Source organism: Danio rerio, chromosome 1 (assembly GCF_052040795.2).
Source record: "Danio rerio strain M-AB ecotype USA chromosome 1, GRCz13ab, whole genome shotgun sequence".
Classification (NCBI taxonomy): domain Eukaryota; kingdom Metazoa; phylum Chordata; class Actinopteri; order Cypriniformes; family Danionidae; genus Danio; species Danio rerio.
Genome location: NC_141021.1, coordinates 14,470,945 through 14,485,374, shown reverse-complemented (window position 1 = coordinate 14,485,374; position 14,430 = coordinate 14,470,945). Strand labels below are relative to the sequence as shown.

Below are 14,430 nucleotides of genomic sequence, written 5' to 3'. Positions count from 1 at the left end.
AGCAGTTATATTTCAGTAGAGAGAATGTGTGTGTTAAAGCATGTCTGAAGTGTGACGCTCTGTCTGTCTGTGTTTTAGTTCGTGTGTGTGTGTGTGCACGCTTCAGTCAGTTCTGTAGGACTCCAAGGGCCCATTTCTTCAGTCTGGTGAACAGCCTCGATTCAAAAACACTCTTTCCATCTCTCTCTCTCCCTCTTCTCTTCCTTCAACATCCCAACAGAGCGCCGTGAGCTTTTTTCAATTATTATCAGCTTAACGGGTGATCCTGAAACCAATCAATATGGGTTGAAGAAAACTTTTCACAGTAAATAATAGTTCCTTTTCTTTCCCTCCCTCTGATTCTCTTCTTTAGCAACTAGAGGTGTTTCTTTTTCCTCATTCTTTTCTATTCATAATGTTTTCCATTTTGGTTCTCTTTTGTAGCTGTAGATACCAGCGCCAAGAGGCCTTGTCTATTACAGCTACCCTGACTCAGCTAGCCTGTATTTAACCACCTCATAATTCACCCCACCTAATTCTGCACACATGAGAGACATGTAACGCCTCTGCTGTTAATAAACTGAGATTTAGTGGCATTTAATGAGATTATGAGCTTGATAAATCTATTAAATTTTAATTAAATACTAACAGCTTTCAGCATTCATGTCATTTAATATAGCCGTATTGTTAAAAGAGGGATGATTGATATAATCCAGGCTAAATCTACAATTTTACTTTACTTATACTCTATCAAATTCAATATGAAGGTAATTGAATAAATTCCCTGTTATATTAAGGCTGGAAATTTGGTGTAGGTAGTAGGTTATTGTGTATAAGAGGAGATTGAAAAAGCAAATGGCCCAGTAGTGGTACGGTAAGATGCTCTGTGTCATTCATTTGAAGTGTTTGTACAGACCTTTTAAACTTCCTTTGTCTAAGTGATTAAATTAATTATATTATTGACAGCAATCATGTCATGATGAAGCTTATTTTTGTTTATTTCATAACTTGTGGTGTTATTTAAAGGAATTGCATGTAGAATCAAGAAAGTTACAGTATTACATTAGAAAATCTATGGCGTCAACAAGGCACTAATAGTTCCTGGAGACCCAGAAAGTAGTTTCATTCAAAATTCTGAGATTAATTTTACCAGAAATCCTTTGAGGATGAAGAAAAAGCACAATATGATAAAAGGGAATAAAATGTTTGCCCTCAATTTACTGTCAACGACTTTTACTGCAAGATGACTGATGAAAGGAGGAATTTCAATGCAGACTTTAAGAACAACACTAGACAAGCATGGCCTTCATTTCAGGATATCTTGCTGAAGAGCATTCTTGTCCTGACAATAAAGCACATTAAAGGTTGACTTGTATATGCTAAAACTCAATTGTAAATACCTGTGGAGTTCTGGAAGTATGATTTATGAATTGATTTGACCAAACTAGAGCTTGATGATCAGCTCTATGGCTTGGGGTAAAAATGGCAGGCTTTTTAAGAGATAGGACCATCGACAAAGTAGAATGTCATCTTGTTATTGGAATACTTTGATGTAGCAAGACGTGAAAGTCAGGTCATATTGGGTACTGTGATACATATGGTATGAAGACTGACTGGATCTTTAGAATAGAAACATCCAGATCTACTGAGGTTTGGTTCAGAGATCATTCTCTAATGTCAAGTTGCCGATTTAGTGGTCATGTTTGAATCTCATCAAAATATTTGATGGAACTGTTGGAGAAAGCAGTGGCAATGTGGAAACTAAAGGTCATCCAGAAGTTCATCAAGTGATGAATGTCCCAGGGTTCCAGAGAGTTGACAGAAGCTTGAAAGGACTCTAGTGTGCTCTAGTGTGTTTTTGATTGAGAATTTTAGAATGTGTATGGATGTTTCACAGTACTAGGTTGCACCTGGAAGGCATTTGCTGCGTAAAACATGTGCTAGATAAGTTGGCAGTTCATTCTGCTGTGGCGACCCCTGATGAATAAAGGGACCAAGCCGAAGAAAAATTAATTAATGAATGAATAACCATATGGAAAGCTACTTCTGTAATAAGTCGAGTATTTTCAGATTCAAATAGAAAGATTAAAAAAGGCAGACTAATCTCAACTAAAACATGTTTATATTCTTCATTTTATTTTGGTTAACATTTATTTTATCCGTTTTATTTATTAGCACATGATAGATTGCCATGTTGTCCAAAACTTGTTTATTTACAGTATCAACATTTTTACAATATGTGACTTCATTCTACTTAGTCGTGTTTTAGGACTCTCAGAACAATTTAGCCCAGGCTTCACAGTTTGTGTGGCACATTTCAGCACAAATGTTTTGTGAACCCGTCAGAGAATGTACAGTAATGTATGCTCAGCAAAGAGGCAGTTTTAGAAGGATGGAGCAGTGCGAAATATTGGCACTGACAACAAACCTGCAAACCATGTGTGAGCAAAGCCCTTCTCTGAATGTCATTTGGCGTAAGCGTGAATGTTACATGGAGACTTGAGAAATAGTGGAAAATAGTAATGAGAAGCTAAACTATGACTGAGTTTATTTTAAAAACTCCACTAACATAAGTAGACCTCAGGGGTCTATTCTTTAGATGTGGATTACTCAATTAGCTAGTTTTGTTTTTTTTACCATGATCCAGGATTGTTTTGTTCTTCATAACTCAATCAAGAGTTGCTGTCATTGCAACAGGTCTGGTAGCTCAAACCTGCTCAGTAGCAGGGTTATTTCATGTAAACAGAATTAGATTTGATCTTTATGTAAAAGTAATACTGAAAAGATGTACTGAATTCTGATGTTCTTACAGTAGTAGTTGTATTCACTTGCCAATTTTTAGATTGCTAATCATGATTTCGAGGATCGATAGAGCTGTCCTTTACAACACATGCAGATCTCAGATCAGTTTATTCCAAAATTTTAATGTTGTTCGTAAATTTGTTTGAAGAACCAAATTAGCAAGAGATGATTTATCAAGATTAAAAGTTCCAGCATCTGTCAAATCATCTTAGATCATTTAAGTTACGAAGAACAGACTCTAAGTGAGTAAGAAATACAGTTGAAGTCTGAATTATTAGCACCCTGAATTATTAGCCATCTGTTTATTTGTTTCCCCAATTTATGTTTAACGGAGTAAAGATTTGCGCAACAAATTTCTAAACATAATAGTTTTAATAACTCATTTCTAATAACTGATTTATTTTATATTTGCCATGATTTACTCAATATTTTTCAAGACAACTCTATACAACTTAAAGTTATACTTAAAGGCTTAACTAGGGTAATTTGGTTAACTAGGCAGGTTAAGGTACGTAGGCAAGTTATTGCATAATGATGGTCGGTTCTGTAGACTATCAAAAATAAAAATAGCTTAAGGGGGCTAATTATTTTGACCCTAAAATGGTCTTTTACAAATTAAAAACTCCTTTTATTCTAGCCAAAATAAAACAAATAAGAAATTTTTTTCAGAAGAAAAAAAAAAATCTTGCCTTATTAAACATAATTTGGGAAATATTAAAAAAATGAAAAAAAAAATCAAAATCAAAGTGGGGCTAATAAATCTGACTTCAACTGTAAGTAAAACAATTGTTTCAACCAATAGAAGAGCACTTCTTTGCAAATATCAACCCTCACATGAAAACTAAATTACATTTTCACCAATATATTGAAACTGTTTCTACATTTTTTTTGTGTAAACAAGTATTTTACAGTTCTCAAAAATATCTCTCTCAGTGTTTTCAAACTGTTATAATTAGATTACCAAAGTCACATCCATAATGAAGCCTTTTGTTTATTAATGTAAAATACAATCAATCATTTTTGTTCCATAGCATTATTTATTTTGGGTTGTGCAGTTAATTAATTAATTTTCCCTTAGATTAGTCTCTATTTCAGAGGTCGACACAGATGAATAAACCACCAACTCTTAACCATACATTTTACGCAATGGATGCCCTTCCAACTGCAACCCAGCACTGAGAAACACCCATAAACACTCTCATTCACTAACACACTAACACACTCATACACTACGGCCAATTTAGTTTATTTAATTCACCTATAGCGCATGTGTTTGGACTGTGGGGGAAACCAGAGCACCCCGAGAAAACCCACACGAGCAATGGGAGAACATGTCAACTCCACACAGAAATGCCAACTGGCCCAGCCAGGACTTGAACCAGCAACCTTCTTGCTGTGAGTCACCACTGCTTACCGCTGAGCTACCGTGCTGCCCCCACAAAGTATGTTGTATGTTGGAAACTTATATTGTAACTTTTCGTCACATCCATAACGCATGTTTACTTTCCTCATTTAAAATCTAAAAAAATGTTTACAGATTAATATTTTTTTAACTCTGTGGTTAGTTATTTTGGGAAATATAAACAGATGTTTTAATATAATGTTAACATATACTTTCTGTGTGAATTTATGTTTTGAATTGCTACTGCAAATGTCACATCCATAACGCTTGAATTGCTCAGTTTTCCCTCAAACCCAGTGTTCTTGCTAGGAACATTTCTACATTGTTCTCATTTTCTAATATCCATTTAACCTCAGGACAGCCGCAAAGCTGCAGTGTATTAAACCTCCTCCGCGCAAGCAAATGAGGGAGGCCGTGAGGGAGAAGAGGAGGTAGAGAAACAGACAGAGCGAAGGAGGGAGGAAGGGGAAGGGTGGGAGATATAAATTTAATATTCTGTTGTCATCATAAAATGGCGCTGTGGCTTTAGTGTGTCAGAATTGAGCGCTGAGCCGCAGATTTACTCCAGATGTCAAACCAAACGGCTCTTCATATTTCAGACGGTGTCACGCATGCACTCCGGCTTGATGAGTGATCTACGGCTCTCATAGCGGCTGCGGGATGGACGTGTCAGACGGTCTTCAACTTCCTGTTTTACAGGGAATCATTGCACCCTCCTTTTTATCCCTCCAAAACGCTTTTAGCACTTCTTCGCTCTTCTTTTGTCATTTCTTTCGCTAGGCCATTTTTCAAATGGATATGTACTGTATAGTGTTCTGAGAGGGTTTTATGCCGATTCGCCTTTTTGCCACTCCAGCACTTCCTTTTTTGTGACTCGTTTCCGTCCTCTTTTATTCTATTCACTCATTATTTATTCTCTCTCCCTGTTTTATACTGTACAGTTCTCATCTTATGATCTGTGCATGCTCAGCATTTCATCTCAGAGGAAACAACACACACACACACACACAAGAGGATTCTTACTGTTTACTCATGGACACACTCACCTGTCAGGTCATTTTTTAAAGTCTAAGGTGTCAAAATGTAGTATTGACTCCCATTGTTAGGTTCTCCCTCGAGGGAAGCTGGTAGGCGGGGATGGGTGTAGTTTGTGTGTGTGTGTTGGAGTTTGTGAGATCATTAAGGCTTCTTGCTAAAGAAAACATCAATATTACTATTGCTTATACTGTCTTCGGGCTCCCTGACCCTAAGTGTAAAACTTGGACATATAAGACCGCACTGTGCTGTAGAAAGGAACTGCACCACAAATTATGTGCCTGATAAGAGATTTTTCACCTGGTAAAAGTGCAATGCGCACACAAAAAGCATGCACATATCTAGAATAGAGATGTTTTTGGATGATGCAATATAAACTTTATTTTATTTTATTATTGTAGTATGTGATAAAAACATATTTGTTATTTTTCAAAACATGCCTTGAGAAAGGGCGACGCAGTGGCGCTGTAGTGCTGTCGCCTCACACCAAGAAGGTCGCTGGGTCGCTAGTTCAAACCTTGGCGTTTCTGTGTGGAGTTTGCATGTTCTCCATGCGTTCGCGTGGGTTTCCTCTGGGTGCTCCGGTTTCCCCTACAGTCCAAAGACTAAAGAATTTGTACAGGTGAATTGGGTGGGCTAAATTGTCTGTATTGTTTGTGAGTAAATAAGTATGTGGATGTTTCCCAGAGAAGGGTTGCGGCTGGAAGGGCATCCGGTGTGTAAAAACGTGCTGGATAAGTTGGCGGTTCAATCCGCTGTGGAGACCCCAAATTAATAAAAGGACTATGCCGAAAATAAAATGAATGAATGGATGAATGAATGAATGAATGAATGCCTTAAGGAAGCATTCACATGGTTATGTGGCCTGTTAGAATGCAGTCCGAATGTGCCTACAAATCAAAATTTCATCACAAAAAAGATGAAACCTCATATTTTTTTATCATTAAGCAATATCACTCAAGCAAGTGTGCTGATTGCCATCAGTAATGTGTTATTGATTTTATGCAACAGTTTAACAAACAAGAAGTTAATATTGAGTCAGTCAGAGCTGGAGCAGAATGTTTGTGGATCACAGTGGTTAGTTCCTGAATAAATTGTGTTTTTAAGGAATTGTTTGCCAATAATTCAATGATTCATTCATAAAAAAAAAATGAATTGCGTCCTTGCATCCTAACTTGTATACTATATATTCATAATTTGTGAGATTAGAAATCCTAAGCATAACATTTTTCAAGGCTTTGCCTCCTGATGGTCTATTTCTGGTAGATTTTTAGAAGTGTGGATCTCTGTCTAATGTGCAATATTGCCTGCAGTCTATTGCATTTTGCAGGAGGATTCAGTGCAGGATTACAGACAAAAAAAAAAAAAGTGTTAAAAATGACAAACATGATAGATGTGCATGACTGGTGGTTAAAGGGATAGTTCACCCAAAAATGAAAAGAACTCACTATATACAGTGTTCACCCTCAAGTGCTTTCAAAACTTTAAGTTCTTTATTCTGTTGAACAGAAAAAAATGTTTGAGAGAAGCTCAAGTCTGTAATCGTTGACAACTACAGAGAAAAACTAATTTTTGTTTTTTGGCCATTTTGGTTTTTCAGCTTTCTTCAAAATATATTCCTTTGTGTTAACAGAATAAAGAAACTCAAACAGGGTAGGAAATAGGACTGTATGATTCTGGCTAAAATGAGAATCACAATTTTCTTTTGCTTAAAATAAAGATCTTAATTTCTTGTGATTCTATTTGTAAAATAAAGGTTAATATGAGTATTGTTGTTATTCCCAAACATATGGTAAAACAACTATAATTAGACCTATGTGTAGGTCTACTGTTGGTTAAAATGCTAAATTTTGTATAGACGTTGAATGGTGGACTGTAAATAAACTTTAAAAAATGTCCTGGTTGTTATTCACAGTAAAGTGATGACATTAGTGTACAACTTTTCATAATTCTAAAGTTGAATCATTATGTTTGAACATATGCTTGCAATCTATCATCGACAAGGTTATTAGACCATTTTGTTTCACTGGTAAAGTGAGACATTTGTCCTTATCAGATTCCCTCTTGCATTATATTCAACCTTATATAGGCTAGAGTAGTTACACTGACACTGTTAAACATTTATTTTCATGCATAACACTTGTCGTAATCATAACTCTAAAATGCGACATGATCATTTAAATTATGTGCACACAGATTTCACTTTCATTGCAGAGTGTGGTTCATGTCATGTCCGCATCACTCTGAGGAAAAAAAACACATACATGCAAATCATACCCTACCATGCGGCTCCCAAACGATCACTCTGTGGAACAAACTGAACGGTATTTACAACTTTATTACTTATTTACAGCCTATGCAGGTTCTGTTCACTAATGTCATCATTGGCGTGCACATGAGTGTCCTCTCGGTAGTAAACAAAAAGCGCATCAGCTTACGTGCGTTTCCACCGGCCATGAATACATCATTACATTACAACAGAAATTAATTTTTTTTTGTGAATTGTACAGTATGTGACACTTTTAACGTCATTTCCACATTGCTGAGCAATGTATATAAAACAATGTGAAGACTTGAGACCACCTTTATGCTTCTCTCCTGAGCTTGAAAATGTAATTGACTGAATCATAGAAAAGCTGAATTGAGATGGTGTGTAGGGTTTAATCGAGATCGAAGCTATTTTTGAATAATCGTGCAACCCTCATTCATTCATTTTCTTGTCGGCTTAGTCCCTATATTAATCCGGGATCGCCACAGGGGAATGAACCGCCAACTTATCCAGCACATTTTTACACAGCGGATGCCCTTCCAGCCGCAACCCATCTCTGAAAAACATCCACACACACTCATTCACACACACTCATACACTACGGACAATTTAGCTTACCCAATTCACCTGTACTGCATGTCTTTGGACTTTTTTGGAAACCCACGCGAAAGCAGGGAGAACATGCAAACTCCACACAGAAACGCCTACTGAGCTGAGGCTCGACCCAGTGACCTTCTTGCTATGAGGCGACAGCACCTATTGCGCCATTGCGTAGCCTCGTGCAAACCTAGTTGGAACAATTAACGGGTTTAAGACAATTATATGAAGAGGTTTGAGCTGAATCTTCATTTAACATGAACATTTAAACCAACACTATGCAACTTTTTTTGCTCTTGTTATTGCAGAATCCTTGTTTGGAAACCACGTCCTCTCACAAGGTAAAGTAACTTTTAGTATAATTACACATTTTTAAACATAATGCCCTAATCGCCCATACACCGGTCATTGCCTTAAGTTTATAAGGCTATAAAGTAATAGTTGTTTTAAATTACAATAAAAGAAGTAAAGCAGACAGTGTAAACCCTTCTGAAATTGATATTGGTCTTATTGGTAGCTGTTGCTAACTCCACACAAGCTTTGAGTAAAATGTCATGTATGATGTTAAGCAGTAGAATTCATTCAGTTAAGTTAGTCTTCCACTAAAATAAATTTAGAGACCTTGTTATCGGTCGAAAAACTACAGAGCGTTGCTTTAAAGTGTTATGGCCCATTTCATCTACACCAACAGTGGGAACTTTTGTAAAAATTTATTTGACCATTAAATCTTAATTGCGTCATTTTGTAAAAATATGAGAATATTTCTTATCATAAAAGACCCACAACTGGAAGATTAGTGTGCTGCTTCTTTTCCTCTAATACAGTGGAGGGTGGTTACTGTGGTAAGATGATTGACAGGCCAGTTTACAGTGAAGGGATGTACAGACATGCGACAATGTGTGCATTAAAGACAGTTTTACACAGAGATGTCATGTCTTCAAACTTCTTCGGTGAGATATGAGTGATAGTTGTGGTGAAAGTGAAGAGCGGGGGGTTGATTCCACTGGTGGGTCCCCTAATACGATCTCTGGAGGCCCTAAATACTATCTCTGGGGGCTCAAAAATGGCATGAGCCCTTAAAATCACCCCCCTCCCCCCACCCCCGCCACCACCACACACACACATCGTCATCAAGCACCAAAATACACAAGCATCATTTATCACTGTTAAATTCTGGTCAGAGAGAAAATTAGATTAATTGTCCATGCTATTATTACTAATATTTAGTTTTAAAAGTATAATCTGTTTTAATATTTGTTTCATATACATTATAAAGCTTGTACATTGACACATTTAGAATTTAAATGGCGTTGGTAAATGTTATGTGGTTAGAAATTATGTGCAAATTTTTTATATTTACTTTTAAATAATTTGAAAACACTTTGTGTATCGCTACATTCGTACATTCCTACATATTTCAGTTTGTTTCCAGATGATGTGTGGTTATCATGTCATGTACAGTATAGATTCTGGCTATAATGGAAATGCTTTTCAATGGTTGTTTTTGTGCAAGTTGGTTCATGGCCATGATACTTGCAATTTAATTAAGGTGCAGGCTACACATCATGACTTTTAAAATGAAAAAAAGAGGAAGCTCAAAACAGTTTTTTTTCTCACTTTCTTTTTTCCCCTCTTTCTCTCTCATGCCCTCTGCTTTGCACTGAGGTAATGATGCTTATCTCTCGCAGACTGTGTCATCAATAATGTTTTTCCTGAATGTTTGTGTGTGTTTGTGTGTATTAGGAGCACTCTCTCATTTTACGTTCACGCTCTACTGGCTTCATCCATGAAGTATGCCATCTGAGATTATCTACTTTTTCAAACTAACACTCTGGAAATGCAGGATTATGTTACATCATCCGGAAATAGATTTTAATATTTAGTCTTTAGATGAACCTACTATATTCCACAAGTTTTACACAAAACCATTCCGGTAATGTGACTTTTATTCAGATTTAGGCGAATCGTGTAGCTTTTGATATCATGTGAATTCAGAAGAGCAAATGGAGGAGATATAACATTTAGCTCCAATGTTTTGTTTTCATGTCTGTCTCCCTTACATTTGCACACTAGTATTATGTTTATTTGCATACAAAACAAAGGTAAACCTTTGACAATTTACTTTTTTATTCATGCCTAAAGTAGTAAGTGGGTGAATGTGGTTATACGGTTTTATGATTTATTGAAGGATTATTTTCTAATGTACAGTACTGTGCAAAAGTCTTAGGCCCCTAATTACATTTGTTGTTTTAGTGAGTGTATAGTCACATTATATATTACTCCTCATTCTCTTTGAGGAGCCTGTTGTAAGAAAGTAATTTTGAGGATAATAGTTAAACATGGCAGTTTGTTCAGGTTTTAGGTTGCTGAAAGAATCATTAGCTCCTTTTCTTTTTCTGGCCTCTCCTTTGTTTTTGAAAGGATTGAATATCACACATTATTATTTGGCACACATTGTTGTAATCGGCTTAAGAAGCTTGTTATTTCAAATATAGGTGCGCGGCAAACACACACGAGAAAGTGAAACCGCTCGCACTTTAGACAGCCTTGTAAAAAAAAAACCAGGCACAGGCTATTCTGCTCCTCTTTTTGGCTTTGTGGCTGTTCATCAAAACGACGACAAGGTTTGTTTGAGCTCGGGTCGACCATGGCTTGATATTATATGTATATATTATTAGGGTGTAATGTCTCGGCTGTGTTTTTAAAAATGTTGGTTTCTTTGTTTTCATTCAAGTGCAAGCTGTTGCTTAGTGCTAAAGAGGTCACGTTAAACACACTTTTGTGCAAAAATCTTAAGATCCCAAAGCTGGTGGTGACCTAAGACTTTTGCACAGTACTGTATAATTGGAAAAACATATTGGAAAAACATTGTTTCTTGCCAAACAAGTACAAATGTGCATTGGTGAGAATAGTTGTTATATTATATTATATTATATTATATTATATTATATTATATTATATTATATTATATTATATTATATTATATTAGTCCCTTTATTATTCTGGGGTTGCCACAACAGAATGAACGCCAACTTATTCAGCATTTGTTTTACACAGTGAGTGCCCTTCCAGCCGAAACCCATCACTGGGAAACATCTATACACACTCATTCACACACATTCATACACTACAGTCAATTTTTAGCTTACCCAATTTACCTGTACTACATTTGTACCTGTGGGTGAAACCGAAGCACCTGGAGGAAACCCACGCAAACACGGGGAGAACATGCTCCACACAGAAAGGCCAATGGACCCACACGAGGCTCGAACCAGCGACCTCCTTGCCGTGAGGCGAACTTGCTACCCACTGCGCCACCGCATGTTTGTAATAAGAATGGTTTAAATCAGTTGTACTTTAAGGCTATGCTTATAACAAGTGTGGATTACATAACATTGTGAAAAATAATTTGCACAATACAACCAAACACTATCCCTAACATTATCCATTCAGATTTTAAAATAAAACAATGTGATGGTACAGCATGCTCATTTTAAACATGATTAGTATGCATGAAGAGGTGTTAAACATGAAAGAGTTCACAAACAGGTGTGTGTGTGTGTGTGTGTGTGTGTGTGTGTGTGTGTGTGTGTGTGTGTGTGTGTGTGTGTGTGTGTGTGTGTGTGTGTGTGTGTGTGTGTGTGTGTGTGGCAGGTTGTCAGGTCTAGTGGCATATGGAGTCTGTGCACCCAGGTGATGTCAAAGCACCGTGCCACACTCTCCGACTCTCAGCCCCATCTGATGACCATCTGTACCCCTTCTTCAAAAGAATCTCTCTCTCTTTCCCTCTCTCACCCCCCTCACCATCCAGACAAATGCATTATTAACTCTCTCGTTCAGTTGACATCCGAGCGATTTGTTTCATCCTTCCATCGCAAGGAAGAGAGGAAAAAAAAACTGCTGCGTTCCATTGTTCACCAATGATCCCCTTCAGGCATCTAATTATACAGTAAATGTGTCAGTGTTGTAGGTTTGATTAATTGATGACATCATTGTGGTTGTGTTATTGTTCTGGGTCTGAATTTTTCATCATCAATTGTGATGTCACACATCATACATTCCATAATAATGGCACGCTTGTGTGACTGCACTTTTTTTTTAATATTCAATTGCCTGTGAAATGTTTCTTTATTCGTTTGAGTACACTATATGTCCCAAAGCTACTTCAGACACCTTGCCATCTGTTGTGTTAGGATGTAGTTTCAGTAATAATGTTTTGACTGATTTTCACAGAAACCTTTCAAAGGCTGGTCAATGTTTAGTCTGACAATTTAATGCAAGTCTGGAATCTGTAAATAAGGCAAATGAATGAAAGACCTAGAGATCATAACAAGAAAAAACAAATTGCGAAACGAAAAACCATCTTATTTGCTCTTGCTTTGACCTTATTTTTGAATCGTAAACACCTTTCATCCGTGTCGCATCATCAGGTGATCAATCACATGGTAATAGACGCTTTTTTAAAGTTAACATAAGAATGCCTTCAAAACATGGTTCTCGGAAGCGCATCAAAGGCTCAAAGGGACGAGGTCGGACACATGCTAGATATTGAGTCTTTCATCTTCAAAATATGTGAACGCATATTCATATATTTGACTAAACAAAGGTCGTTCTGTTGTATTTACACTTTAAAGGCTGCTTGACTCTTCTTTGCTGTTGATGTGTGGCTGAACGGTGACAATGAGTGTGATTGCTTTGAGATATGATCTCATCTGGGGTGTTTTATCTGAGGAGACATGAGAGGTAGTGCCTCCTTCAAATATTTTTGATGAGAAAATAAAATATACACTTTGAAATGTGTTAGTAGAAGGCTTACACTGTTGCAGAGCTACACAATTAATCATTAAAACTATCCAACCATGTGATTTTAATTCAAAATGTGGTTTGTATATGATTGTTAATTGGCCCTTGACATCTCCAATTAATTCAGAGAGAGAGAGAGAATCATGTTTGGTTAAAACAACTTGAATCTTTATTAATTTATTCGTTTTCTGTTCGGATTAGTCCCTTTATTAATCTGGTGTTGCCACATCGGAATGAACCGCCAACTTATCCAGCATATGTTTTATGCAACATACACTACGGGAAATTTAGCCTACCCGATTCACCTGTACCACGTCTTTGGACTGTTGGGAAAACCTGAGCACCCGGAGGAAACCCACGCGAATGCAGGGATAACATGCAAGCTTCACACAGAAACGCCAACTGACCCAGCCGAGGCTCGAACCAGCGACCTTCTTGCTGTGAGGCGATAGCACTACCTAATGCGCCACTGCGTCGCCCACTATATTCTTTAGTTGTGTTATTCTTCAAACAGTATAATTTCTAGGGATGTCCAAATCAGTTTTTTTCCCCTCAAGTCCGAGTCATTTGCGTAATTTTTGAGTATCAAGTGATACCGAAACTTGATTTGATACTTCTATAATACATAAAAAAGAATAAAGAAGAGAGAAGATCCAGATCCAGGATGTTCCTTGTTTTTTATTTAATTCACCTTATTTTAACCTTCAACAACTCTGTTAAAAAAACAGAGCGCTTTAGTGAGGTAGCTTGAACAATCAAGTAATAAATAACGTCAATTCTTGGAGTTTAGTTCAACAGTAAATATATTTTTACATATCTAATATAAAAACAAATAGCACCTCAACTTAACATACCCGACAGGCAATCCCAAGTGTACATATCTTACAGTTTGCTATGGCAATGTTGTCATCATCATCCTCATAATACCTCCAGACCACAAACATACATGTACTCGTGCTTGCTGCTTCAAATTATTTCCATGTTTTACTTTGCCGGCATTTAACCAATAGCATCTCTGCAACAAAGTGATGTCATGTCGCTTGCGTTGCTGTTTTTTTGTGTGTCAGTCAAGAAAGAGGTCTAACACTGGGGCCACCGCATAACTATTGTTACAGTATATTCGAGTCCTGATTGGGAGGTAACGTCCAATTCTGATCGAGTCTGAAACCGTGTGATCAGGCCCGATTTCCGATCACATGATCGGATCTGGAAATCCCTAATTATTTCTGTTGCAAACATTCAAATTTTCATATAGTAGTACTGGGATAACAGTCAGTTGGGATATTATGATATTATAAACGAATGTAAATCACTATCTAAAAGCAACTTGCTGTGTTAAATGTATTATATTATAGAATTACATTATGTCAATAATGAAAAAGAAACCATTAGCTTGTCATTGTATAATTTGTTTATTAGATTCTTAAAAAATGCTTGTTCAATGAATGAATGAATGTTTGATAATTGAATGAATGTATCATTCAGGATTGAAATGTGAAGTCTTTAAGTGATGTATTGAATAATTTATTAAAACTTTAGTTTA

At 36.7% G+C, this 14,430-nt stretch overlaps 1 protein-coding gene across 18 annotated transcripts in view; it reads left to right on the top strand.

The window, feature by feature from the left end:
• LOC141384915 (uncharacterized) overlaps positions 1-14,430 on the top strand; it is a 547,599-nt gene that overhangs the window by 48,040 nt on the left and 485,129 nt on the right. For 9 of the 18 annotated variants that reach the window (XR_015476333.1, XR_015476331.1, XR_015476332.1 and 6 more), the window contains exon 3: positions 8,393-8,425. The exons of 8 other annotated variants lie outside the window; for them this stretch is intronic. The gene's annotated coding sequence lies outside the window, so the exon portion shown is untranslated. Of the gene's footprint in view, positions 1-8,392; positions 8,426-11,738; positions 12,881-14,430 lie in introns of those variants that run through there. One more of the 18 variants, XR_015476323.1, reaches the window with a different exon arrangement.